Here is a 27,185-nt window from a genome sequence, read left to right as displayed (position 1 = left end):
TAGTGTAAGTCTCTAAGGAATTTTAGAAGCAAGGTTTCTAGGACCTTGAGGGGGCTAGCAATTGTTGGGAAAAGGTCATTTATTACTGTCTAACCAACATAAATACTCAAATTAGTGCTTTAAGTGATCTCTCTTTCCTTTAGTGATTGCTTTAAACTTCTCTACTGGAGGAAAATTATGGTCACCTATTAAGGATCTCTTTACTGGACCTCTATTCTTACAGTAATACTTATCTTAATGTATGGTCTTTTTCAGTATCTCCTCACTTAGTGCTGCAGACTCTTTTGAGGGAACAGAAGGCTGGCTGAGGACAAAGCAAAAGATGACACCCTACAACCTTCCCCTACCCCCACTCCTGGGTGGGACATATGTGATATTCTTTAGGAATCTCCCAACTATCTTCATGTTAATAGCTTGCCAAAAAGGGGAAAAAAAGGAAACAAACAAACAAATAAAAAACCCGACCTCAACTATGGCAAGGCCTCTGGTATCCAGTCTTGTCTGTCCTCTTTAGCATATGAAAGTTCTATTGAAACCTCCCTTTTCCTTACCTCCCCCAACCCCAGGGTACATAACCTGCCACCCCTCACAACTCTGGGGTAGCAGCTCTTTCTGCCCATGGGTCCTGTCCCCATGCTTTAATAAACCACAATTTTGCACCAAAGAGGTCTCAAGAATTCTTTCTTGGTCATGCGCTCCACACTCCACCCCACTGAACCTCACCTATATTCTAAAACTTCATCAACTCCATCCCTACAATGATGATAGTAGAAAGGACAGATGATCCTTTCGACTCAAGGAAGGTCATATATGTCTGTTTTGGATTCAACTGCCTCCCCCTTTTGTAACTCCCTTATATGTCCCCCAACTGACTAATACTGACCCATAAGTGGGGGCATCTCTCCTCCCCTTTTCAGCAGGAAGAACTTACAGAAGCTGAGACCTTCCACCTTCAGCAATCTTAAAGATTTAGGGTTCGAAATTGTTCAGGGAGGGAATGATGAGGGAGCAGAAGGCTAGCTGAAGACAAAGCATAAACTGACCACCTGCAACCTCCCCCCACTCCTCAACTCCTGGATGGGACATAGGAATCTCCCAACTATTAATGTTAATACCTTTCGGGGCGGGGGGGGGGGGGGGGACAACCTTAACTTGACAATGGCAAGTCCCTTGGTCCTCTTTAGCATATGAAACTTCTTTTGAAACCTCCCTTTTTTTTACTTCCTCCAACTCCCCAGTATATAATCTGCCAGTCCTCAAGACCCTGGTGCAAGCATCTCTTTCTGTCAACTGGTTCTGTCCCTGTGCTTTAATAAACCACCATTCTGAATCAAAAACAAAACGCAAAAAAAAACCCACCTTACTCATGGAACTCTTCAGATACATGTCTGTGGGCCACATGCTTGGGTGTGACTACCAATATATCTTGAGGGGTTTAGAGATAAAGGAAGTTTCCAAAGGAATTTATATATGTTAAAGTAGACTGACTTATGGGAACTAGATGGATTGGGTTTGGTCTAGGATTGCCTTTTGCTCTCAGCCAAGTATTAACTTCCAGACGATTGAGTCCTTAGAGGAAGGACTTATCAATGGACTGTAGCCAGTAAAGAAATCTAGTAATTTCTTTTCTTTGTTTCCCACATCATGAACTACTAAACTAAATATATTGAATTAGTAGTGAAAACATTTTTACATAAAAAATTCTAGACCCAGATGGTTTTATCAGAGACTTAAAAAAGGAGGAAATAATGTGAAAATTATAATAAGTTGCACAGAAAATTTTAAAAGAATATAGGTCTTCATCAGCTACTATGTTATGCTAACAAAACTATGATAATGTGGTTTTGGAATATAGGTGAAGTTTGGTGGGGCAGAGTCCAGAGCTGATGACCAAGAAATAATTCTTAAGATGTCTTTTGTGCTATGGAGTATTATGCCTCCATCAGAAAGGATGAATACCCAACTTTTGTAGCAACATGGATGGGACTGGAAGAGATTATGCTGAGTAAAATAAGCCAAGCAGAGAAAGTCAATTGTCATATGGTTTCACTTATTTGTGGAGCATAATAAATAGCATGGAGGACATGGGGAGTTAGAGAGGAGAAGGGAGTTGGGGGAAATTGTAAGGGGAGGTGAACCATGAGAGACTATGGACTCTGAAAAACAATCTGAGGCATTTGAAATGGTGGTGGGCTAGGAGGTTGGGGTACCAGGTGGTGGGTATTATAGAGGGCACGGATTGCAAGGAGCACTGGGTGTGGTGAAAAAATAATGAATACTGTTATGGTGAAAATAAATAAAAAATAAATTAAAAAAAAAGGATACAGGTAAAAAAAAATGTCTTTTGTGCAACGTAGTAGTTCATTAAAGCATAGGGACAGGAGCCATGGGCAGAAAGAGCTGCTGCACCTGAGTTGTGAAGTGGCTGATTATATACTATGGGGTTGGGGAAAGTAAGGCAAATGGGAGGTTTCAAAAGGATTTTTTATATGTTAAGACTCACAGAGTGCAAGAAGCTTTGCCATTGTCAAGTCAGGGTTTTTCCCTCTCTGAGGAAATAACATGAAGATAGTTGGGAATTTCCTGGAGGAATATCACACTCTGCCCACTTCAAATATCTGTCAGTAGGCTACAGATTATAAAGACATTTAATTGTATCTATGGTTCCTTCTGGAAGCTAGGTTATTGATGATAGGAATGCTTTGTTCTTTTTTTTTTTTAATAAAGATTTTTATTTATTTACTTGACAGAGAGAGATCACAAGTTAGCAGAGAGGCAGGCAGAGAGAGAGGAGAAAACAGGCTCCCTGCTGAGCAGAGAGCCAGACGTGGGGCTCGATCCCAGGACCCTGGGACCATGACCTGAGCTGAAGGCAGAGGCTTAACCCACTGAGCCACCCAGGTGCCCCAGGAATGCTTTGTTCTTATAGATTTCTTAAGACATTTGTAAACTGAGGGAGACTCAGGTCCTGTAGGATTGTGATCTCTATAAGTTTAACTATTTGTTTTTCCTTAGCTTTAGGGCAACCAGGAGTGCATGAGAAATGTCATATAGATTCCATCTGGGGTGGCGGGGGTGGGGGATTTGTGGAATGTCATTTTCTGCTTTGTCCTCAGCTTGCCCTCTGTTCCCTCATTATATAGTATCAAGCCAGACCAGGATGTTATGCTTATAAATGATAATTTACACATTGAAATGTGAAGTAATTACAAGGCAATTGTTATGCCCAAGTAATGGGTCCATGATTAAAGGAGCAAGACTGATAGAAAGCGAAGGTCAAGCAGAGCTTTATTTCATGCCAAGCATCAACAATCAAACTGGCTGGCCAGGGCACACCTCTTACAGAGAGAGGGCGACCCCACTCTCCTTTACAGACTGGCTTTTAAGGGCAAAGGCCATGCAGTTGGGCCTGGCCACACACAGGTGGCCAATGAAATTGTAACACACAGAGAAAACTGCACAGTGTTGCTAGGTGACCAATTGAATTACAATTTCACCTTGGTTAAGATTTGCGCCAAAATGCTCCCAAAGAGCGGGGCCCATACTCCCTGGTAGCAAGGGAGACAGTATGCAACCCCCCACTGATTAGATGTCTCCACCTGGCCTGACCCATCCTTGTATCTGTGCTTTGTTACCTGAGACTGGTTTCTGGGACTTGTTTTAAAGTAGGTTTCCTGGGGGAAGGGGAGCAGGGACAGTTTAAGGGTTAAACAACAAAGTTATTGTTTAACCTCAGTGGAAGCCTCTGGCTAAAATAAAAATATAAAACAAGTCCTTACACTCCCCCCTTTTCTTTGGAGATTAGTCAAATATTTGACCCTTCAGCCAGTTCTATACTCCCTTTTAATAGCTGTTAGACTGTTTTAATGACTCGTGTGATTTACCCAGAAGCATTATGTTAAGCTCCCCTCTTTGTTATTTTGCACTTGTTTATACCTCCCACCTATATCTTAACAATAGGGGCAACAATGAGTTTAATGAACTCATTGTTTTTTTGAGTCTCAGTTTCAGTCCATGATCGGTGGGGTCCATTGGCAGTGGCATCCACCTCTGGGGGGCGTTCTCATTCTCAGCTCCTTTGACCTGACCCATGTGAATCCAGGCCCTGATGCCTTCTACTTTTATTGCCATGGGGGTGGTCAGGATGACAGTAAATGGTCCCTTCCAGTGGGGCTCCAGGTTTCCCACTTGGTGATGGCATATCCAAACCAAATCTCCTGGTTGGTAGGAATGTGGCTTCATCTCCACCTCTGTCCTAGTGTGGGCAGTCCGGATCCCTGCATGGGCTCTTTTTAAGATGGATTGTAATGCCTGCAGTGACTAGAGTACAGACTGATCAGTCATTTCTGATATAGCAACCTCTTGTAATCGAGGGCAGAGGGGTGGTGGTCTCCCAAACATTATTTCAAATGGGGTCATCTTATTTAAGTAGGGTGTACATCACACCCTGAGGAGGGCGAAGGGAAGGAGATCTACCCACCCACTGCCAGTCTCCAGAATTAACTTTGTCAAGGTCTCTTCAAGAGTCTGATTCATTCTTTTTATTTTCCCTGAGCTCCGGGGCCAGTAGGCACAATGTAGTTTCCAATTAGTGCCTACGGCTTTGGCCAATACCTGTGAGACTGAATTCACAAATACAGGGCTTTTGTCTGACCCAATCACAAGAGGTAACCCAAACATCTATCTCTTTTCCCTCTTCCCATTTTAGTTCTTCCCGCATTTACCATCTGACATTGAGTACATCTATCAACCATATCTTGAGCGATATGCCCTAATTTAGAAACCTGGAACTGATTGCCCATAAGCTCCTTAAGCTTGCGTGTCCCCAGATGAGTGCCCTGATGTATTTGGCTTACTAATATTCTTCCTAGTCTTAGCCCACTCTCCTTTATAGCCTAATTTAGTCCACTTCTGTAAATATACTTGCATCCTTGACCAGGAAGGCTGTGGCAGCAATTATGCGGGGGCAAGGGGGGAACCTGGACGCTACTGGATCTAGTTTCTTGCTAAGATAGGTTATTGGCCTTTGCCAAGGAGTCAGAGTCTGAGTCAAAACTCTTTCAGTCACCCTTGCAAGCATGACACTTAGTCCTCAGCGTCTATTTCCATTATTCCCACTAACTCAGTCAGATTCGTCTTTTCAAATCCTTCAATTTTCTGAAGTTTCTTCCTTATATCTGGGGCTGACTGACTGGCAAAGGCAAGATTGTCTATATGAGTTATCGTGCAACTTCTCTGAAGTTTACCTTAAGCTGTCTAGCTTAGGTAAACAACATTTAATAACAATCTAATCTAGAATATAACACCCATAAAGGCATGTTATTAAAACATATTTTTCTCTCTAAAATAACCATTTCCAAAGATATCCAAGTCAGGACTAATTCATTTGAAAAACAAGTCCAGTTTTAACAAACTTGGCCTAGTTATTTAAATAAGCTCAGCAAGAACAAGTAATCATATAGATCTTTTAGAATCTGCTTTGCTGGAACTTCTTATAAGGAATCTCTAGGTTGAACTTTAAGTAGCCTCTCCAGGTCAGAAGCCAAGCCATGTAGTTGCCATCAGACATGCCTGCAATACCTGTCACCTTGGGTAAATTCCTCTCCCTGAGGTACCCAATGTATCCTGAGGCACCTCCTCCTACCAAGGAGTGACATTTTTTACTCACCTGGTGAGGCTGCTGGGAACTCTGTAAGCAAGGTATCCAAAGCCCTGTTTGGAAACCAACAGTTCCAAAGGGCTTTATGGCTCCAGGTTTTATAAAGTCAACCTTAGTTCCTTTAAGCTGTCTGGTCATATCTGAGTCTTTTCAAATATGACATTCCAGTCAAAGCCTTGGTAAAATAACCCGTTTCCAATGGTGTCCAGTTACAAGGAGAACAGAATCTTATTGAACTTATGCAAATGACTGATTACCAAGGAAGAAAGAATACTTATTGAGCCCTTTTGGTTTCAGAGGGTTCAGATAGAGAGAAAAGTTGAATGCGTTGATTCATTTACAAATGAATACCTTTACATCTCTATAAGTTACAGGTAACTTAAGAAAAACATTTCCTTAGTCTAGAGGAGCAAACATTACAGAACCAGTAATGTTTAAAACATTAAGAGACACGACATTACAACCTTTCAGTTCCTAGTCCCATGTTACTAATTCTGGTATAGTCTGAATGTAGCCCTTACTTCTGTAAATTCTTATTCATTTCAGTTCCCAGGATTTTAACATATCAAAGACCTGTATTTATCCTGAAAGTCTCCCATATGAATTTCCTTTAGGGCAAAATTCATCTTGCAAGAGAACTAAAACAATTACAAATAAAACAAAACAAAACAAAACAAAACACAGAACAGATATAGTTAAATATCAAGTGATGACCCTTATCAAAACATTAAAATTTTAGGAAATGTATAGAACCTCTAGAATAATTACAGCATTTACCCAAATGTAACCCAAGGTCTATCACTGGTTTAGCAGTACTCCCTGGGTAACTTAACATATCAAGAAAAAAATCTTATGAGCCAAAGAGATCTCATTTACAACTCTGGGCAGGCAAAGAGAAAACCATTTACGTTTCAGTTAACCTAAGAAAACTTTGTCCTTTTAAACAGAGAGAAAACCAGCTTTTTTATACCAGTCTTACTCTCTCTCTTTTTATTTATTTATTTTTTTTTATTTTTGAGCATGCAGTCTTAAGATATGAGTTTTCTGGGTTTCTCTCCCATCGTGAATGATGTCACAGACACAGGAGGGGGATCTTTCAGATGTTGTCCTGCTCGTGCCCCTCGCGGGAACTTAGGAGTGTCTTAGCTAAGGTCTGTCCATATAAACCCCGGACCAGGCTATTCCATGGAGTAGATGACTGTTATGCTATATGATGCTCCATGAGACTCAGGGTGCAGCCCACTCAGACTCTGTAGCCGAAGCTGTGGAGCATACAGACACATTCACACAGTCTGGCACTCTTCAGATTCAAACAGGTTGGACGCCCCCCCCACCCCGTCTCCTCTTCCATTCTTTAGGAATGGATCTAGCTCAGACAGTGGCCCCTGGCCTGTTTTTCTTTCTTTTTTATTCAAACAGGATCAGGCATCTGGTCTTTTTCTCTTTTACATATCTCCTACTCTTTTACATACAGAGCTGTTTCCCTTATTTTCATCAGTCTTAATTATACTTAGCAGACTTTTGTACTCTTAGAAATACCTTAACCTCTACTGAAGATTAAATATAAACCAATTGTGAACTGTTAAAACAGAATTCAGTTAAGCACAAAAGATGTTTACCAACATATTTCAAAAGCACAAACCTAGTTCCAGCAACCAGCGCTCTAGCATTTTATCCCATATGGTTTAAAGTTTCAGGTTACCAAAGACTTTGAAAGCTACTTTAACAATTACCCATTAAAACTTTGAGAGAGGGGCACCTGGGTGGCTCAGTGGGTTAAGCCTCTGCCTTCGGCTTGGGTCGTGGTCTCAGGGTCCTGGGATCGCATCGGGTTCTCTGCTCAGCGGGGAGCCTGCTTCCTCCTCTCTCTCTGTCTGCATCTCTGCCTACTTGTGATCTCTGTCTGTCAAATAAATAAATAAATCTTAAAAAAAAAAAAAACTTTGAGAGAGATTGTAAGGGCCTGCTTAGCTAGAGCGAACCATTTTGTTATTTATGCAGTAAACTTAGACTGACTCATCCCCCCTGAGGAACTTACTTAGAAACAAGTCTGGGAAACCAGTAAAATATGACTGACCAGCCCCTGATAACAGAGCCCATATACCAGGATGTGTCAGGTCAGGGGGAGGTAACAGAGCTGAGAATACAAGGATGAGTGAAGGTAGGTGGAGACATTGGATCAGGAAACCACCTCCCTAACCACCCAAGAATGTGGACCCTGCCTTTTGGGTGCCAATTCCGACAGAGTGATAGGCTAGTTCAAATAGCTAGGGTAAATTGCAATTCAGTTGGTCACTTGTGTGTGGCCGGCTTGACCACATGGCCTTTGCTTTATGAAAGTCTGTGAGGCTGAAAGGGGTCGCCTTTTTGCAAGAGACAGCCCTGGCTGGTCAGTTTGATTCTCGATACTTGGCGCAAAATAAAGCTTTGCTTGACCTTCACTTTGTATCAGTCTCTCTCCTTTGACCATGGACCTAAAACAGACAATTAACTATCAGTTTAATCATCTCTTTGTTTTGTTTTGTTTTGTTTTTTCCAGCATAACAGTATTCATTATTTTTGCACCACACCCCGTGCTCCATGCAATCCGTGCCCTCTATAATACCCACCACCTGGTACCCCAACCACCCACCCCCCGTCCCTTCAAAACCCTCAGATTGTTTTTCAGAGTCCATAGTCTCTCAGGGTTCACCTCCGCTTCCAATTTCCCCCAACTCCCTTCTCCACTCTAAGTCCCCATGTCCTCCATGCTATTTGTTATGTTCCACAAATAAGTGAAACCATATGATAATTGACTCTCTCTGCTTGACTTATTTCACTCAGCATAATCTCTTCCAGTCCCGTCCATGTTGCTACAAAAGTTGGGCATTCATCCTTTCTGATGGAGGCATAATACTCTATCCCCAGGGGTACAGGTCTGTGAATCACCAGGTTTACACACTTCACAGCACTCACCAAAGCACATACCCTCCCCAAGGTCCATAATCCCAACCCCTTCTCCCAAACCCCCTCCCCCCAGCAACCCTCAGTTTGTTTTGTGAGATTAAGAGTCACTTATGGTTTGTCTCCCTCCCAATCCCATCTTGTTTCATTGATTCTTCTCCTACCCACTTAAGCCCCCATGTTGCATCACCACTTCCTCATATCAGGGAGATCATATGATAGTTGTCTTTCTCTGCTTGACTTATTTCGCTAAGCATGATACGCTCTAGTTCCATCCATGTTGTCGCAAATGGCAAGATTTCATTTCTTTTGATGGCTGCATAGTATTCCATTGTGTATATATACCACATCTTCTTGATCCATTCATCTGTTGATGGACATCTAGGTTCTTTCCATAGTTTGGCTATTGTGGACATTGCTGCTATAAACATTCGGGTGCATGTGCCCCTTTGGATCACTACGTTTGTATCCTTAGGGTAAATACCCAATAGTGCAATTGCTGGGTCATAGGGCAGTTCTATTTTCAACATTTTGAGGAACCTCCATGCTGTTTTCCAGAGTGGCTGCACCAGCTTGCATTCCCACCAACAGTGTAGGAGGGTTCCCCTTTCTCCGCATCCTCGCCAGCATCTGTCATTTCCTGACTTGTTGATTTTAGCCATTCTGACTGGTGTGAGGTGATATCTCATTGTGGTTTTGATTTGTATTTCCCTGATGCCGAGTGATATGGAGCACTTTTTCATGTGTCTGTTGGCCATCTGGATGTCTTCTTTGCAGAAATGTCTGTTCATGTCCTCTGCCCATTTCTTGATTGGATTATTTGTTCTTTGGGTGTTGAGTTTGCTAAGTTCTTTATAGATTCTGGACACTAGTCCTTTATCTGATATGTCATTTGCAAATATCTTCTCCCATTCTGTCAGTTGTCTTTTGATTTTGTTAACTGTTTCCTTTGCTGTGCAAAAGCTTTTGATCTTGATGAAATCCCAATAGTTCATTTTTGCCCTTGCTTCCCTTGCCTTTTGCGTTGTTCCTAGGAAGATGTTGCTGCGGTTGAGGTCAAAGAGGTTGCTGCCTGTGTTCTCCTCAAGGATTTTGATGGATTCCTTTCGCACATTGAGGTCCTTCATCCATTTTGAGTCTATTTTTGTGTGTGGTGTAAGGAAATGGTCCAATTTCATTTTTCTGCATGTGGCTGTCCAATTTTCCCAGCACCATTTATTGAAGAGGCAGTCTTTGTTCCATTGGACATTCTTTCCTGCTTTGTCGAAGATTAGTTGACCATAGAGTTGAGGGTCTATTTCTGGGCTCTCTATTCTGTTCCATTGATCTATGTGTCTGTTTTTGTGCCAGTACCATGCTGTCTTGATGACGACAGCTTTGTAATAGAGCTTGAAGTCCGGAATTGTGATGCCACCAACGTTGGCTTTCTTTTTCAATATCCCTTTGGCTATTCGAGGTCTTTTCTGGTTCCATATAAATTTTAGAATTATTTGTTCCATTTCTTTGAAAAAGATGGATGGTACTTTGATAGGAATTGCATTAAATGTGTAGATTGCTTTAGGTAGCATAGACATTTTCACAATATTTATTCTTCCAATCCAGGAGCATGGAACATTTTTCCATTTCTTTGTGTCTTCCTCAATTTCTTTCATGAGTACTTTATAGTTTTCTGAGTATAGATTCTGTGTCTCTTTGGTTAGGTTTATTCCTAGGTATCTTATGGTTTTGGGTGCAATTGTAAATGGGATTGACTCCTTAATTTCTCTTTCTTCTGTCTTGCTGTTGGTGTAGAGAAATGCAACTGATTTCTGTGCATTGATTTTATATCCTGACACTTTACTGAATTCCTGTATAAGTTCTAGCAGTTTTGGAGTGGAGTCTTTTGGGTTTTCCACATATAGTATCATATCATCTGCGAAGAGTGATAATTTGACTTCTTCTTTGCCGATTTGGATGCCTTTAATTTCCTTTTGTTGTCTGATTGCTGAGGCTAGGACCTCTAGTACTATGTTGAATAGCAGTGGTGATAATGGACATCCCTGCCGTGTTCCTGACCTTAGCGGAAAAGCTTTCAGTTTTTCTCCATTGAGAATGATATTTGCGGTGGGTTTTTCATAGATGGCTTTGATGATATTGAGGTATGTGCCCTCTATCCCTACACTGTGAAGAGTTTTGATCAGGAAGGGATGCTGTACTTTGTCAAATGCTTTTCAGCATCTATTGAGAGTATCATATGGTTCTTGTTCTTTCTTTTATTGATGTGTTGTATCACATTGACTGATTTGCGGGTGTTGAACCAACCTTGCAGCCCTGGAATAAATCCCACTTGGTCGTGGTGAAGAATCCTTTTAATGTACTGTTGAATCCTATTGGCTAGTATTTTGTTGAGTATTTTTGCATCTGTGTTCATCAAGGATATTGGTCTATAGCTCTCTTTTTTGATGGGATCCTTGTCTGGTTTTGGGATCAAGGTGATGCTGGCCTCATAAAATGAGTTTGGAAGTTTTCCTTCCATTTCTATTTTTTGGAACAGTTTCAGGAGAATAGGAATTAGTTCTTCTTTAAATGTTTGGTAGAATTCTCCCGGGAAGCCGTCTGGCCCTGGGCTTTTGTTTGTTTGGAGATTTTTAATGACTGTTTCAATCTCCTTACTGGTTATGGGTCTGTTCAGGCTTTCTATTTCTTCCTGGTTCAGTTGTGGTAGTTTATATGTTTCTAGGAATGCATCCATTTCTTCCAGATTGTCAAATTTATTGGCGTAGAGTTGCTCATAGTATGTTCTTATAATAGTTTGTATTTCTTTGGTGTTAGTTGTGATCTCTCCTCTTTCATTCATGATTTTATTTATTTGGGTCCTTTCTCTTTTCTTTTTGATAAGTCGGGCCAGGGGTTTATCAATTTTATTAATTCTTTCAAAGAACCAGCTCCTAGTTTCGTTGATTTGTTCTATTGTTTTTGTGGTTTCTATTTCATTGATTTCTGCTCTGATCTTTATGATTTCTCTTCTCCTGCTGGGCTTAGGGTTTCTTTCTTGTTCTTTCTCCAGCTCCTTTAGGTGTAGGGTTAGGTTGTGTACCTGAGACCTTTCTTGTTTCTTGAGAAAGGCTTGTACCGCTATATATTTTCCTCTCAGGACTGCCTTTGTTGTGTCCCACAGATTTTGAACCATTGTATTTTCATTATCATTTGTTTCCATGATTTTTTTCAATTCTTCTTTAATTTCCCGGTTGACCCATTCATTCTTTAGAAGGATGCTGTTTAGTCTCCATGTATTTGGGTTCTTTCCAAACTTCCTTTTGTGGTTGAGTTCTAGCTTTAGAGCATTGTGGTCTGAAAATATGCAGGGAATGATCCCAATCTTTTGATACCGGTTGAGTCCTGATTTAGGACCGAGGATGTGATCTATTCTGGAGAATGTCCCATGTGCACTAGAGAAGAATGTGTATTCTGTTGCTTTGGGATGAAATATTCTGAATATATCTGTGATGTCCATCTGGTCCAGTGTGTCGTTTAAGGCCTTTATTTCCTTGCTGATCTTTTGCTTGGATGATCTGTCCATTTCAGTGAGGGGAGTGTTAAAGTCCCCTACTATTATTGTATTATTGTTGATGTGTTTCTTTGATTTTGTTATTAATTGGTTTATATAGTTGGCTGCTCCCACGTTGGGGGCATAGATATTTAAAATTGTTAAATCTTCTTGTTGGACAGACCCTTTGAGTATGATATAGTGTCCTTCCTCATCTCTTATTATAGTCTTTGGCTTAAAATCTAATTGATCTGATATAAGGATTGCCACTCCTGCTTTCTTCTGATGTCCATTAGCATGGTAAATTCTTTTCCACCCCCTCACTTTAAATCTGGAGGTGTCTTCGGGCTTAAAATGAGTTTCTTGGAGGCAACATATAGATGGGTTTTGTTTTTTTATCCATTCTGATACCCTGTGTCTTTTGACAGGGGCATTTAGCCCATTAACATTCAAGGTAACTATTGAGAGATATGAATTTAGTGCCATTGTATTGCCTGTAAGTTGACTGTTACTGTATATGGTCTCTGTTCCTCTCTGATCTACCACTTGTGGGCTCTCTCTTTGCTTAGAGGACCCCTTTCAATATTTCCTGTAGAGCTGGTTTGGTATTTGCAAATTCTTTCAGTTTTTGTTTGTCCTGGAAGCTTTTAATCTCTCCTTCTATTTTCAATGATAGCCTCGCTGGATATAGTATTCTTGGCTGCATGTTTTTCTCGTTTAGTGCTCCGAAAATATCATGCCAGCTCTTTCTGGCCTGCCAGGTCTCTGTGGATAAGTCAGCTGCCAATCTAATATTTTTACCATTGTATGTTACAGACTTCTTTTCCCGGGCTGCTTTCAGGATTTTCTCTTTGTCACTGAGACTTGTAAATTTTACTATTAGGTGACGGGGTGTGGGCCTATTCCTATTGATTTTGAGGGGCGTTCTTTGAACCTCCTGAATTTTGATGCTCGTTCCCTTTGCCATATTGGGGAAATTCTCCCCAATAATTCTCTCCAGTATATCTTCTGCTCCCCTCTCTCTTTCTTCTTCTTCTGGAATCCCAATTATTCTAATGTTGTTTCGTCTTATGGTGTCACTTATCTCTCGAATTCTCCCCTCGTGGTCCAGTAGCTCTTTGTCCCTCTTTTGCTCAGCTTCTTTATTCTCTGTCATTTGGTCTTCTATATCACTAATTCTTTCTTCTGCCTCATTTATCCTAGCAGTGAGAGCCTCCATTTTTGATTGCACTTCATTAATAGCTTTTTTTATTTCAACTTGGTTAGATTTTAGTTCTTTTATTTCTCCAGAAAGGGCTTTTATATCTCTCGAGAGGGTTTCTCTAATATCTTCCATGCCTTTTTCGAGCCCGGCTAGAACCTTGAGAATTGTCATTCTGAACTCTAGATCTGACATATTACCAATGTCTGTATTGATTAGGTCCCTAGCCTTCGGTACTGCCTCTTGTTCTTTTTTTTGTGTTGAATTTTTCCGTCTTGTCATTTTGTCCAGATAAGAGTATATGAAGGGGCAAGTAAAATACTAAAAGGGTGGCAACAACCCCAGGAAAAAATGCTTTAACCAAATTAGAAGAGATCCAAAATCGTGAGGGGGGAGAAAGGGGATAAAAAGAGGTTCAAAAAGGAAGAAAGAAAAAAAAAGAAAAAAGAAAAAAAAGAAAAGAAAAGAAAAGAATTAAAAATAAAAAAGGAAAACACCTAAGAAAAATGTAAAAAAGAAAAAATATATATATTAGATAAACTAGTAAAAAATCGTTAAAAAAAAAAAAGGTAACAGTTAAAAAAAAAAAAATTTTACCCGAAGGCGAGGAAAAAAAAAAAAAAAAAAGAAAAAGAAAAATTTAAATTAACTGCAAGACTAAAAAAAAAAATCACAGGGAAAAAGCCATGAGTTCCGTGCTTGGTTTTCTCCTCCTCTGGAATTCTGCTGCTCTCCTTGGTATTGAAACCGCACTCCTTGTAGGTGAACCTGGTCTCGGCTGGATTTCTTGTTGATCTTCTGGGGGAGGGGCCTGTTGTAGTGATTTTCAAGTGTCTCTGCCCCAGGCGGAATTACACCGCCCTTACCCGGGGCCGGGGTGAGTAATCCGCTCGGGTTTGCTTTCAGGAGCTTTTGTTCCTTGAGCGCTTTCCGTAGAGTTCCGGAGGACGGGAATACAAATGGCGGCCTCCTGGTCTCCGGCCCGGAGGAGCCGAGAGCCCAGGGCCGCACTCCTCAGTGTGCCCTCAGAGAACAGCGCCCAGTTCCTCCCGTCTGCCTGACCTCCGGCCGCGCTCCGAGCTCTCCGAGCCTGCGACCAGTTCAAGGTAACACCGAGCTGTGAGCTTACTGTCGGCTCTGTCTCTGTAGCCGGCTTTCCCGTTCCAATACCCGCAAGGTCTGCGACACTCAGACACCCCTGGTCCTTCTGTGACCCTGCGGGACCTGAGGCCACGCTGAACCCGCGTGGGCTTTGCCCCGGTTTAGCCTCTGGAGCAATGTCCCTCAGCGGAACAGACTTTTAAAAGTCCTGATTTTGTGCGCGGTTGCTCCGCCGCTTGCCGGGAGCCGGCCCCTCCCCCCGGGGTCTATCTTCCCGTCGCTTTCGATTCACTTCTCCGCCGGTCCTACCTTTCAGAAAGTGGTTGTTTTTCTGTTTCCAGAATTGCTGTTCTTCTTCTCTTCGATCTGCCGATGGATTTTCAGGTGTTTGCAATCTTTAGATAAGCTATCTAGCTGATCTCCGGCTAGCTGAAGCAGTCTCAGCCTGCTACTTCTCCGCCACCTTGACTCCTCCCTCTAATCATCTCTTTGTTAATAGATTTAACACAGATTTTAACAAATAACATGAGCTTATTTGACCTGAAGTAAAAATTCTGAAGTTTCACATTTATTACTGTTAACTCAAAAGACATGTTTATCCTAATTAACCCAATAGACTTAATTTAGTTTAAATACTGATTTACGTTCCACCTGGACCCACTCCGTTTTGAATGTTTACCTGAGACCTGGGTGGGAAGATCAGAGTGGGGGTGTTAGGTCCAGGGGGTGTTCTTCTTGTTTCCCGACAGTGAAGAACAGGACAAAGTGACACCAGAAGGCAGAGAAAGGGTTCCAGTTCTAAGGCTCATCAGCTCCAAGAGAGGAGCAGATGCCATGCTTTCCCACCAAAAAGGAGGAGGGGCTAGGTAGTCCCTGTCCAGCCAGAGAAGGCAAGTAATGTCCCTGAAACAAAGTTTGTTTCAGCAGCTGCTTGGAAATATTTCTTAAAGTCTCTGTCTTGAGTTAGACCAACCCCAGTCGGATCTAGTTATAGCCCTTAACACACAAAATGAGTGAGGGAGAAGCCCCGCATCTATTAGGCGGAACAGAGAGATGAAAGTCAGAGTCCCCTTACTCTCTGCTTGCCCCATTCCTTCAAATACAACAAACAGCACAGCAGGCAACAAAAAGACAAGACAAAGACAACCACAGGCCCAGCGGGTCTTATCCAGAACCTGCTGCTGGTGGGAATTTTCTCCGTCCCCTGCAAACAGAATGAACAACAGAACAGACAATGAAAAGACAAAACAAAGACAACTACAGGCCCAACGGTTCAGAACCAGAGGTGACCACCTAAGGGACTTGAACCCCCCGACTGTCTAGGGGGACTTGAACCCTCTGGCAATCTACCAGAGGAGGGAAGGGGTGTCCCCACATCCTCTCCAGCCCTGGGGAGCATGGCTACATCCAGCTTCACCCTGGTGGGCTATACCCAGAGCTCCTCAACCAGACAGACAGAACCAGAACCAGTGGCCCTCACCCAGAGCCTGCCGCTGGCTGGGGATCCCGGCTCCTATAGACGCTCGCCGGGACGAGCTACAGAAAGGATCCTCAGTCACCTCAGATTTTCCACAATAATATTCTTTGATGTCTTTTGAAGTGAATTACAGCTATCTCCTTAGGTAGGTGTACAGCCTTAAGAAGAGTAATAATTTTAGAGCTGTATTTGATTGTGGAGTTATAGCTTGATAATAATCCCCCTTTTTTCCAAATTGCTCCATGGACATGTAGGAGTAGGAAAGCTATTTGAAGTCAGTATTAATATTCATTTTTAAGACTTTAGCAGTTGCAAAGCATGAGTGAGCACTATGGCATACCCAGCTTTTCTTGTTCTTTTTATGAAAGCTATTGTCATCAGTTAAGGTGATAGTTAAGTTATACAATTGTTGGGGAATAAATCCCATTTTCCAGTTGTTTAATCATGTGCCTTGGGGTCCTGTTATTATCCCCACAGAATAAAAAGCAAGAAGATCATCTAAATAAGCTATTGTGCAACCTCTCTGAAGTTTACCTTAAGTTGTCTAGCTTAGGTAAACAAAAAACATTTAAAGAGAATCAAATCTAGAATTTAACATCCACAAAGGTGTGTTTTTAAAGCTTAATTTTTCTCTCTAAAATAACCCTCATTTCCAGAGATGGCCAAATCAGGACTAATTTATTTGAAAAACAAGTCCTGTTTTAGCAGACTTGGCCTAATTATTTACATAAGCTCAGCAAGAACAGTGAGTGATCATATAGATCTTTTACAATCTGCTTTGCTAGAACTTCTTATAAAGAATCTCTAGGTAAACTTTTAGTAGCCTCTCCAGGCCAGAAGCCTAGTCAAGTACTTGCCATCATAACATGCCTGCAATATGTGTTGATGTCAGCAAATTCCTTTTCCTGAGGTCCCCAAAGTATTCTGAGGTTCTGCACCTGCCAGGAAGTGACATTCTTTACTCACCTGGTGAGGTTGCTGGGAACACTGTAAGCAAAGTATCAGGCCAACAGTTCCAAGGGGGCTTTATGGCTCCAGGTTTTATAAAGTCAACTTTAGTTCCTTTAAGCTGTCTGGTCATATCTGAGTCTATGCTTGTCTTTCTCAAATATGACATTCCAGTCAAAGCCTTGGTAAAATAAAATATTTCCAATAGTGTCCTTGTAACAACAAGGAGAACAGATACTATTGAACTTATGCAAATGATTGATTGCCGTGGAAGACACAATACTTACTGAGACCTTTTGAGTTTCGGAGGGTTTAGATGGAGACAAAAGTTGAGTGCTTTGATTTGTTTACAAATGAATATTGTTACATTTCCATAAGTCACAGATATCTTAAAAAGTTTCCTTAGTCTAGAAGAACAAACATTAGAGAAACTGCAATGTTTAAAATAAGAGACACACTATAATCTTTTTTTTTAAGATTTTATTTATTTAACAGAGAGAGATCACAAATAGGCAGAGAGGCAGGTGGAGAGAGAGGAGGAAGCAGGCTCCCCACTTAATAGAGAGCCCAATGGGGGCTCCATACCAGGACCCTGAGACCAGAGCCTGGGACAAAGGCAGAGGTTTAACCCATTGAGCTACCCAGGTTCCCCAACACTATAATCTTTTAGTTCATTTAGTCCTGTGTTACTAATTCTGGTTCAGTTTGAATACAGCTTTAGTTAGTTCTGGAAAAATCTTACCCATTTCAGTTTTAGGATTTTCAATATATTGAATACCTATATTTGTCCTGAAAGTCCTTTGATTATATGAATCTCCTTGAAGATAAAACTCATTTTACAAGAGAACTAGAACAATTTTAAATGACAAAAAAACTCCAAAATGGACATTGTTAATGATCTTACATGAGAGTTTACTATGATACTATAGACAAGGAAACTCAGTTATCCTGAGACACATTGACACATAACACTTCAACAGCCAAAACCAGAATGTAACATGCCAAACAAGCAAGCCTAATTAGTCAAGACTTTGTTCAAGATTTAAATCTTGGGGAAGTTTGTTAAAACCTTTTAAAGCACATGCCTAAATAGGATTAGAAATATTAAAGATCTGATAAAAAAAAACATAGAAACAGGTTTTTCTGGGCCAGCAAAGAGAAAACTATATTTTCTTCTTAACAGCAGATTAATTAATCTAAGAAAAAATTGTCTTTTTGAACAGAGAAAAAGCAGACTTTTAATCTTATACCAGTGTACTTTAAAATCCATTTATTTCAACCTTAGTCCATCCTGACCATACCCAAAATTCCATTCCAAAGTTTTCCTTCCATAAACCTTCTACAACTTTCCTTTGGATTCAGGTTTTTTCCCAAAACATTTCTTTGCAAACAACCATCTCATTTAGGACAAAATTACCTTCAACAAAATGCATTCCCTTTCCTTTCTTATATATCTTTCTTACATATCTTATACTCTTCCACATGCAGAGTTGTTTTCCTTATTTCCATCAGTCTTAGTTACAGTTAGCAGAATTTTGTGCTCTTAGAAACCCCTTAATCTCTAGTGAAGACTAAGGAGTAACCATTTGTGAACTGTTACAACAGAATTCTTTAGATGGCAAATTTATAAATCAGTTAAGCACAAAACATGTTTATCCAACAGATTTAAATATTCTTGATACTAAAATAAGGCAAAGGCATTCATTACAAGAAAAGAAAACCATAAAACAATAACTCTTATCAACAAGCCACACAAGAAAATACTTAAGTTTATTTACCTTAACAAAATCATTTATTAAATTCAATCCAGCAATAAGTGGAAATGATAGCACATTGTGGGTTGAATCTCAAGAATACAAGTTTAGCTTAACATTCAAAATTCAATCAATGTACTTCATTTTTGCAGATGAGAAAGTAAAAGCCATATGATGTTCTCAATGGGTAGAGAGAAAGCACTTGACAAATACAACATCTATCTATGATAAAAAATGATCCTTAAACTAGAACTAGAAGGGAACTTCTTGACTCTATCAAAAGGTATCTACAAAAAGTGTCCATAGAATGTAATAATTAGTGATGAAAGAGTTTATGCTTTTCTTTTAAGACTGGAAATAAGGTAAAAATATCTGCTCTTACTACTTTTATTCATTGTTGTACTGAAGACCCTAGACAGTGCAACAAGATGCGGAAAATAAAAGAAAGACATGCAGATTGAAAAACATGAAGTTAAACTCTCTATATTTACAGATGACATATTAAATGGAATATGTTCATCTATGTACAAAAAACAATGGAATCTACATTAAAACTACAAGAAATAAGTGAGTCAAATAAAGTCACAGGATACAAGGTTTAACATAAAAAAATCTGTTGTATTTCTATACACTAGCTACTCCTTATTGCTTTCCACTGCTTACATCTGAAGACAAAATTTTGGTTAAATGGGCTTCTGAAGTGGATTTTACAAAAAAAATAAATTCATGGGAGACTAACGGCAGAGTTTTCAGAATAAAAGAAGAGAGAACAAGCTTCCAATCAACATCACAGTGAGGTCACCAGAAAAAAGTGTAGAAGTTGAAAGCAAGTTGGGGCCATGGCTTGTTCTTTGTGTAGGGTACATGATTTTGGATTAATGCAATTACTGAGTGAATGCCTCTTCTTTTTAGTCATGTTTCCTTAGAGATATGAGTAACCATAAAATGTATACAAAGAAAAAGACATAAATATTTGGGGTGTTAAAGATATCTGCTGGTCCTTACTTTTAGTTTAAATCTGCTGTGCTGGGACCCCTGGGTGGCTCACTGGGTTGAACCTTTGCCATCTGTTCAGGTTGTGATCTCAGGGTCCTGGAATCAAACCCTGCATCAGACTCTCTGCTTGTGGGGAGCCTACCCCCCCCACCGCCTGCCTCTCTGCCTGCTTGTGATCTCACTGTCAAATAAATAAATAATAACTCCAAAAAATCTGCTGTGCTGATGGAATATACTTTGTATTACTTCAATTATTTTAATTTATTTAGACCTTTTAAGGTTCAGAAAATGTCTTTTTGTGAATGTTTTTTGTGTTCTTCAAAATAACATGTATTGGGGCACCTGGGTGGCTCAGTAGGTTAAGCCTCTGTCTTCAGCTCTGGTCATGTCTCAGGGTCCTGGGATAGAGCCCTGCATCGGGCTCTCTGTTCGGCAGGGAGCCGGCTTCCCCTTCTCTCTCTGCCTGCCTTTCTGCCTATTTTTGATCTCTCTCTTGTCAAATAAATAAATAAAAATCTTAAAAAAAATAACATGTATTACCTGTTCTTCAGTGGATTAGTCTTTAAATGCCATTTGGGTTCATTTGATCAAAGTGTTTTTCTAATCCTCTGCATACCTAATGATCCTTCTTTCCTCCCTCTCTCCCTTTCCCACTCCCCCCTTTTCTCTTTCTTGTCTCCTTGGTTTATTAATTACTGAGAGAGGAGTTCCAATCTCTAAATACAATGATGGCTTTTCCACTTTTATTTCATTTTCATAGTTTTTTGTGTCATATATAGTTGGCCTTGAACAATACAAGCTTAAACTGCATGGGTTCACTTACACACAGAATTTTTTCCCATAAATACAGTACAGTACTGTAAAGTATTTTCTCTTCCTTATGACTTTCTTAATAACATTTTCTTTTCTCTAACTTAATTAATTGTAAGATATAGTTTATAATATATGTAATATGCAAAGTATGTGTTAATGAACTGTTCATGTTATCAGTGAGGCTTTTGGTCAATAGTAGGCTACTAGTAGTTAAGTTTTGGAGGAATCAGAAGTTATATGCAGATTTTTTACTGCCTTGGGGGTTTGCATCATGTTGTTCAAAGGTCAGCTGGATTTTTAAACTCTCTAAGTGCATACATATTTAGGATTCTTATATCTTCTTGATGATTTAGCTACATTATCATTATGAAATGTTCCTCTTTATCCTCCATAATATTATTGTCTGACATCTACTTTGATAATAATATGGCTATTTCCATTTTCTTTTTTGTTAGTGATATTATTATTCATTATTTTGCTTTTAATTCACTTTTTCTTTTATGTGTAAAGTCAAATTTTCATACAGAATATATGGTGGATGTAGTTGGATCTTGATTTTTTAACCAATCTGACAAACTCTGTCTTTAATTTGGTTGCTTATATTTAGACTATTTACATTCAGCATAATTATAGACATTGTTAAGCATACCATTTTGCTATTTCTTTTCTGTTTCTTTTGTTCCTTGTTACTATTTTAATACTATATTTTTTTTCTCAGCTCATAGATATTCAGACTTAGGTTGGCCTCCACAGGTAAGACTATTTTGCCATCAGAGAGATACTGCACTCCATCAGGTAGCCACAAAGGGCCAACAAAGCTCTGATGGGAAGAACCTGATCTCTGGATATCCATATTGCAACAGCAGTCTTTAAACCAAGAGTTGTCAAAATCTGAGGAATTTATCCTCAAGAAGTCATCTGTGTTTGAGCTTTCATGGCTGGCAGACATCTTTGGAGAGAGGTGCCCTCAAAGAATGATGCCAAGAAGACAAAATTAATCTATCCAACTGGTGGTCCTCATTTAAACAGCTGATTTGCAGATTGGGAATTATAGAAATTAGAACCTCCTCTAAAGAATTGTTTGGCATACATAATTAGGGCATGGAAAATTGTCATGGTGTGTTCAGAAATTTATGTTCCAAGAATGTATCTGTCCTCAAGCTGTTGTGGATGATGGTCTGTTTCTGATTAGATGTGGATAATGCTGATCTCTATGAAGAGTTCCTGTTCCAGGAATAGAGTTTTCAACTTTGAGGAATCTGGGGATCTGCTTCCCTTTGGTTGGAAGGAACTACACTTCTAGGAGCACAGCCAGACACCAAGGAGGATGCTGTGAGAATTTCCACATACCAACCCTGCTGTATTTCTCCAACTTTTCTCATTCCATGGAAAAACTGCTTTCCAGGAAAGCTTCTTGTTGTTCTGCTTTAGATAGAGGTATCTCTAGCAAGGTCACATTGGATATCTTATCATCAATAATTGGCTCAGTTATCACTAATAATTGAGGGACCAAGTGGTACAGATTGGAGCAAAGTACATAAGGAGTAATTAATTTCCCTAATATTTGCTGAGTGCCTTCTACATGTTAGGCACTGCCCCCACAACTATGTTGCAAAGAATGAGAAAAACTGACAGGAAATCTTATGTGCTGTTGAGTACATGGAGGTGTGCTTCCTTTATGCATTTTCATAAATCTGGTTGGGTATCACTAAATAAAACACGTTAGAATTCTGTATGCAACAGTATTACAATGGGAATACCCTCAGCGTTCATAAAACAAAAACATTTCATACCAGAAAAAATATATGAATAATTGAAAAAAAAGAAAAAAAAACCAATGTGAAATATTAGACAATAATTTAAATTCATACAGAGCCTCAATGAAATAAATAAATAAATGTAGTCTTAGAAAAGATGCAGTAGCAGACTGGCAGACTTGTCTATAAAACAAAGCAAAAGTTGGTCATGTATTGCAATTTTTCTCTATCCCTATGTAGACCTTGAGTCTTCCAAAATTAAGGATTTCTCATTTAGGTATGTATTTGCTTGTTTGTTTTCTTTCTTGCCATACCTGTTCATCCCCATTTTCTTTGTTAGCCAACCTCTGGCAATTACTGATGCTTTTACTGTCTCCATAGTTTTGCCTCTTCCAGGATGTCATGTCATATAGTTGAAATCATACAGTGTGTAGCATTTTTCAGATGAGCTTCTTTCACTTGGTAATATTCATTTCAGTTTCCTCCGTGTCTTTTTATAACTCATTCTTTTTATAGTTGAATAATATTCCCTTGTCTGGATGTTTGTTTATTCATTCATCTGTTGAAGGATGTCTTGGTTGTTTCCAAGTTTTGGCAAATATGAATAAAGATGTTAAAAAAAAATTTGTGTGCCGGTTTTGTGTAGAGAAAAGTTTTCAACTCCCTTAGGTAAATAACTAGAAGCACGACATCTGGGTCAAATGGTAAGACCAAGTTTAGCTTTGTAAGAAACTGCTAGATGTCTTCCAAAGTGGCTGCACCATTCTGAATTCCCAAAAGAAAAGAAAGAGTTCCTGTCTCTTCACAAATTTGATGGCACTTAGTGTTTTTAAATGTCTTAGATTTTAGCCATTCTAACAGATGCACAGTGATATCTTATTTATTTTAATTTGTGATCACTAATGGCATTTTTGCATGTAGCCATCTATATATCTTCTTTGGAAAAGTTTTTATTATTTTTGTCCATTTTTGACATTTTTTCCTTGTTGAGTTATAAGGGTTCTTTGTATATTTTAGACACAAATTCCTATGAGATATGTGTTTTATAAATATTTTCTCAATCTATGGCTTCTCATTTCATGCTCTTAACAGTGTCTTTCTTAGAGCAGAAGTTTTAAATCATGCTTATTATGTAGTATCTAACAACTCATTGCCAAACCTAAGATCACCCGGTTTTCTCCTATTGGATCTCCTAGAACTTGTATAGTTTTGCACTTAAAAAAAAAAAGATTTTATTTATTTATTTGAGAGAGATAGAGAGAGGGAGAAGCAGACTCCCCACCAAACAGGGAGCTCAATCTGGGACCCGATCCCACACCTCCAGGATCATGACCTGAGTTGAAGTAGGTTGCCCAACCAACTAAGCTACCCAGGTGTCCTAGTTTTGCACTTTATATTTAAGTCTGTGATTCATTTTTAGTTAATTTTTGTGAAGGGTGTAAAGCCAACCTCTGTTTTTTTGTTGTTGTTGTTGTTCTTTGCCTGTGAATATCCAGTCATTCCTGCACCATTTATTGATACACATGTACACATGTTTTTATTCATTTCCAGGTTGTTATGGGTTGAATTGTGCCCTCCCATTCATATGTTGAAACCCTAATCTCCAGAACCTCAGAATATGACTGTATGTGGAGTAAATTAAAATGGTGCTATTAGTGTGGGCCCTAATCCAATCCAACCAATATCCATATGAAAGGAGTAGATGTGGACACACAAAGACACACTGGAAATGTGCACACAAGGGGAAAGGGCCATGTGAGGATACAGAGAGAAGGTGACCAGCTACAAAATCCAAGGAAAGAGGCTTCAGAAGAAACCAAAGCTGCCGATACCTTGATCTTGGACTTCTGGCCTTCAGAACTGTGAATGAGACAATAAATTTCTATTATTTCAATCACCCAATTTGTGGTATTTTATTATGGCTTTACTAGCAATCTAATAATCAAATGGTGTATATATAACTCATGTTGTCATTTAGCATATTAGGCTTTCTAGTTGTTTGTTATTTGTGTAACAAATATGATTGTCTTTTCTGTTATTGATCATAGTGCCAGCCACTTGGACAAGTCTTAATTTATCTCTAAATTATTTTGGGTTCTCTATGTAGACAATTATGTCTTTTGTATATAATTATCCTTTTACAAGTTCATTTTCAATCTTAATTCTTTTATTTTCTCTTTCTTGATTTATTTCACTGACTAGTGTCTCCATTTCTTGATGCAGATCCAAGTAATGATTGCTGTCATTATTTGTTTTGTTCTTATTATGAAGTTGAGATGAAATTTATGTAATAAAATATTTATTTAATTATTTTTCAACAGAAATTCTGATTGTCCTAGACATGGTTTTGTTACATGATTTTTTTTTTCCACATGGAATGGTACTTTTATCAAACTTTAAATCTAAGAACATAAAATGTTTCTTTTAACATGTCTATCTATTGTAGTTTTCTATGCTTTTCCATTTAACTTTTGTAATATTCCACACATCATTATTTCTTCTATCCCTGTGACAGTACAGTGTGAGGTGGGAGGGTTGGTTAAAACAACTATCATAGGGTTTTCTACTGTCTCTTCTTTCTAGTCAGAGATTTGCCCATGTGAGGGATCCTACTGTGCCTGGCTGTGATGACACAATCAACTCTCCACCACCTGGGATTGCAAGCTGCAGGTATCTGGAGTGATGCTAGTTACTTTGGGATCCTGGGAAGCAGTGAGGTGCTCCAGGTGGGTTACATCACACATGGCAGGGGTGGCTAGGCCATCACATGTCTGTGTCCACAGAATTCTATAGCCAGGCTCTCTGCTTTGGCCTCTGCTTTCTCTTTGCTCCTTTTGGCTTTGCTTCCAGCCCTTTGGGACTCCTAGTTGTTGCAGGAGTCTCAGAGGCATCACAGAGCTGCGTGGTTACATGATTTTTTCATCAATAATTACTTAACACTTTTGATCCCATTTATTATTCCTCTAAGAAATCCCAATAAATGCAGGAAAAGATTAAAATATATGGAAGTATGAGACATCAGATATTCACCAAGACTGTGAAAAGATGATGGGTTGGCAAGCTATGATTTTAGGAATCAGAGACCAGTGTACAAGCTATTGGGAACATCTTTGGACCATCTTTATAAGTGTGTCTGAAAACCTATACTGTTTCATTTGCCTGCCTTCTATTTCCCACTGGAAATCCTCCTAATCATCACTGGAAATAGGCATAGGGACTCTGTCTTGTCTGGTAATTTTTATCACAGAGCATGACTTAATATATATTGAAAATATTCTAAAGTTCTTATGTTGTGAACAAGGGTTATATTGGTTATTTTAGAGTTTGAATTAAACATTGGACTAAAATGTTAAGGATAGCCACTAAAAGAGTATAAACAAATTGTATAAATTCTAGACCTGTAAGGAGAAAAATGTTGTACAAGGAAACACATAAACACACAAAAAGGCATTACCCATTTGTAAGAAAAATATCAAGCAAAGAGAAAAAAGAAACATGAAAAAGTGGCAGATTAACTGAAAAATAAAATAGTACAAAGAAGGCCAATATAATTATAATTTCATAGTAAGATAGTTATTATTAGACTAGATTTTAAGATTTAAAACTTAACAAAATATGATTTAGAGGATACATCTGTAAAGATAAATGCTATTGAAAGGTAAATAGCAGGTGTCAAAAATTATATACTGGGGGGAAGGAAAGCTAGAGCAGCTAGGTAAGTATATGCTGTAATGAGCTTCATGACAAAAAATGATATTAAATAGTAGAAAGAAACACCACAAATTAATAAAATGTCAAGTAAATAGGTAGGTATAAAAATTTGAACACCTTTGCACCTAAAAATTGCTCTGGATCAGATAAAACAAAAATTAATATCAGGGAAATATATTAACTTACCACTCTGGCAGGACATTTTAATTCTAATTTCTTAGTTTGGGTAGATAAAGAGAGAAAGCAATAAGCAAAGATGCAAGCATTTTTAGTAACTATGATCTATGGAGTATTATTGAATTTTGCATCTAAAGATTAGAACACAAATATTTTTTCTCAAATAGGATACACTTATGAAACATTTTGACATACTAGGCCACAAAGCAAGTCTCAGTAAATTCCAGAGAACGGTACCATTCTGAGCATATTCACTGGCCATAACACAATTAGCCAACATATAGTATACCATTAGTCTCAGATGTAGTGTTCAGCTTTTTATCAGTTGCATATAACACCCAGTGCTCAGCACATCATGTAAGACATGATTTCTAAATCATGTTTCAACTCCCCCAAAAATAATGGAGAAAAATTCTTAGAGCTGAATGATAATTAAAACACATATTACTGGGAAAAAGAAAGTGAAGCTGTGTTTCCAGTCAAATTTATAGATATAAGTGCTTTTTCTACATAAAATAAAGGTGGGGAAAGTAATAAATATACATCTCAAAGATTTTTGAAAAGTGCAACAGAACAACAACAACAACAAAGATATTTAGAATACAATCAGGGTACAGTGAAATGGAAAACAAAGATACAATTGAGAAAAATCAAGAGAGCCAAAAATTTGAATTTTGAGAAAGCAATGAAAATTTTGTCTCTCTACCCTAGGACCCAACAATTGCAATACTAGATATTTATACAAAGGATACAAACATAGTGATTCAAAGAGGCACATGCATCCAATGTTTATAGCAGCAATGTCCTCAATAGCCAAAATATGGAAAGAGCCCAGATGTCCATCAACAGATGGGTGGATAAAGATGTGGTATACAATGGAATATTACTCAGCCATCAAAAACCATGAAATCTTGCAATTTGCAACAATGTGGATGGAATGGGAGAGTAATATGCTAAGCAAAATAAGTCAATCAGAGAAAGATAAATAGCATATGATTTTAATCATATGTGGACTTTAAGAAACAACACATGAACATAGGGAAAGGGAAGGAAAAAATAAAATAAGATAAAAACATAGAGGGAGGCAAACCATAAGAAACTCTTTTTTTTTTTAAAGATTTT

Source organism: Mustela erminea, chromosome 10 (genome assembly GCF_009829155.1).
Source record: "Mustela erminea isolate mMusErm1 chromosome 10, mMusErm1.Pri, whole genome shotgun sequence".
Classification (NCBI taxonomy): domain Eukaryota; kingdom Metazoa; phylum Chordata; class Mammalia; order Carnivora; family Mustelidae; genus Mustela; species Mustela erminea.
Note: the sequence above shows the minus strand (reverse complement) of the source record.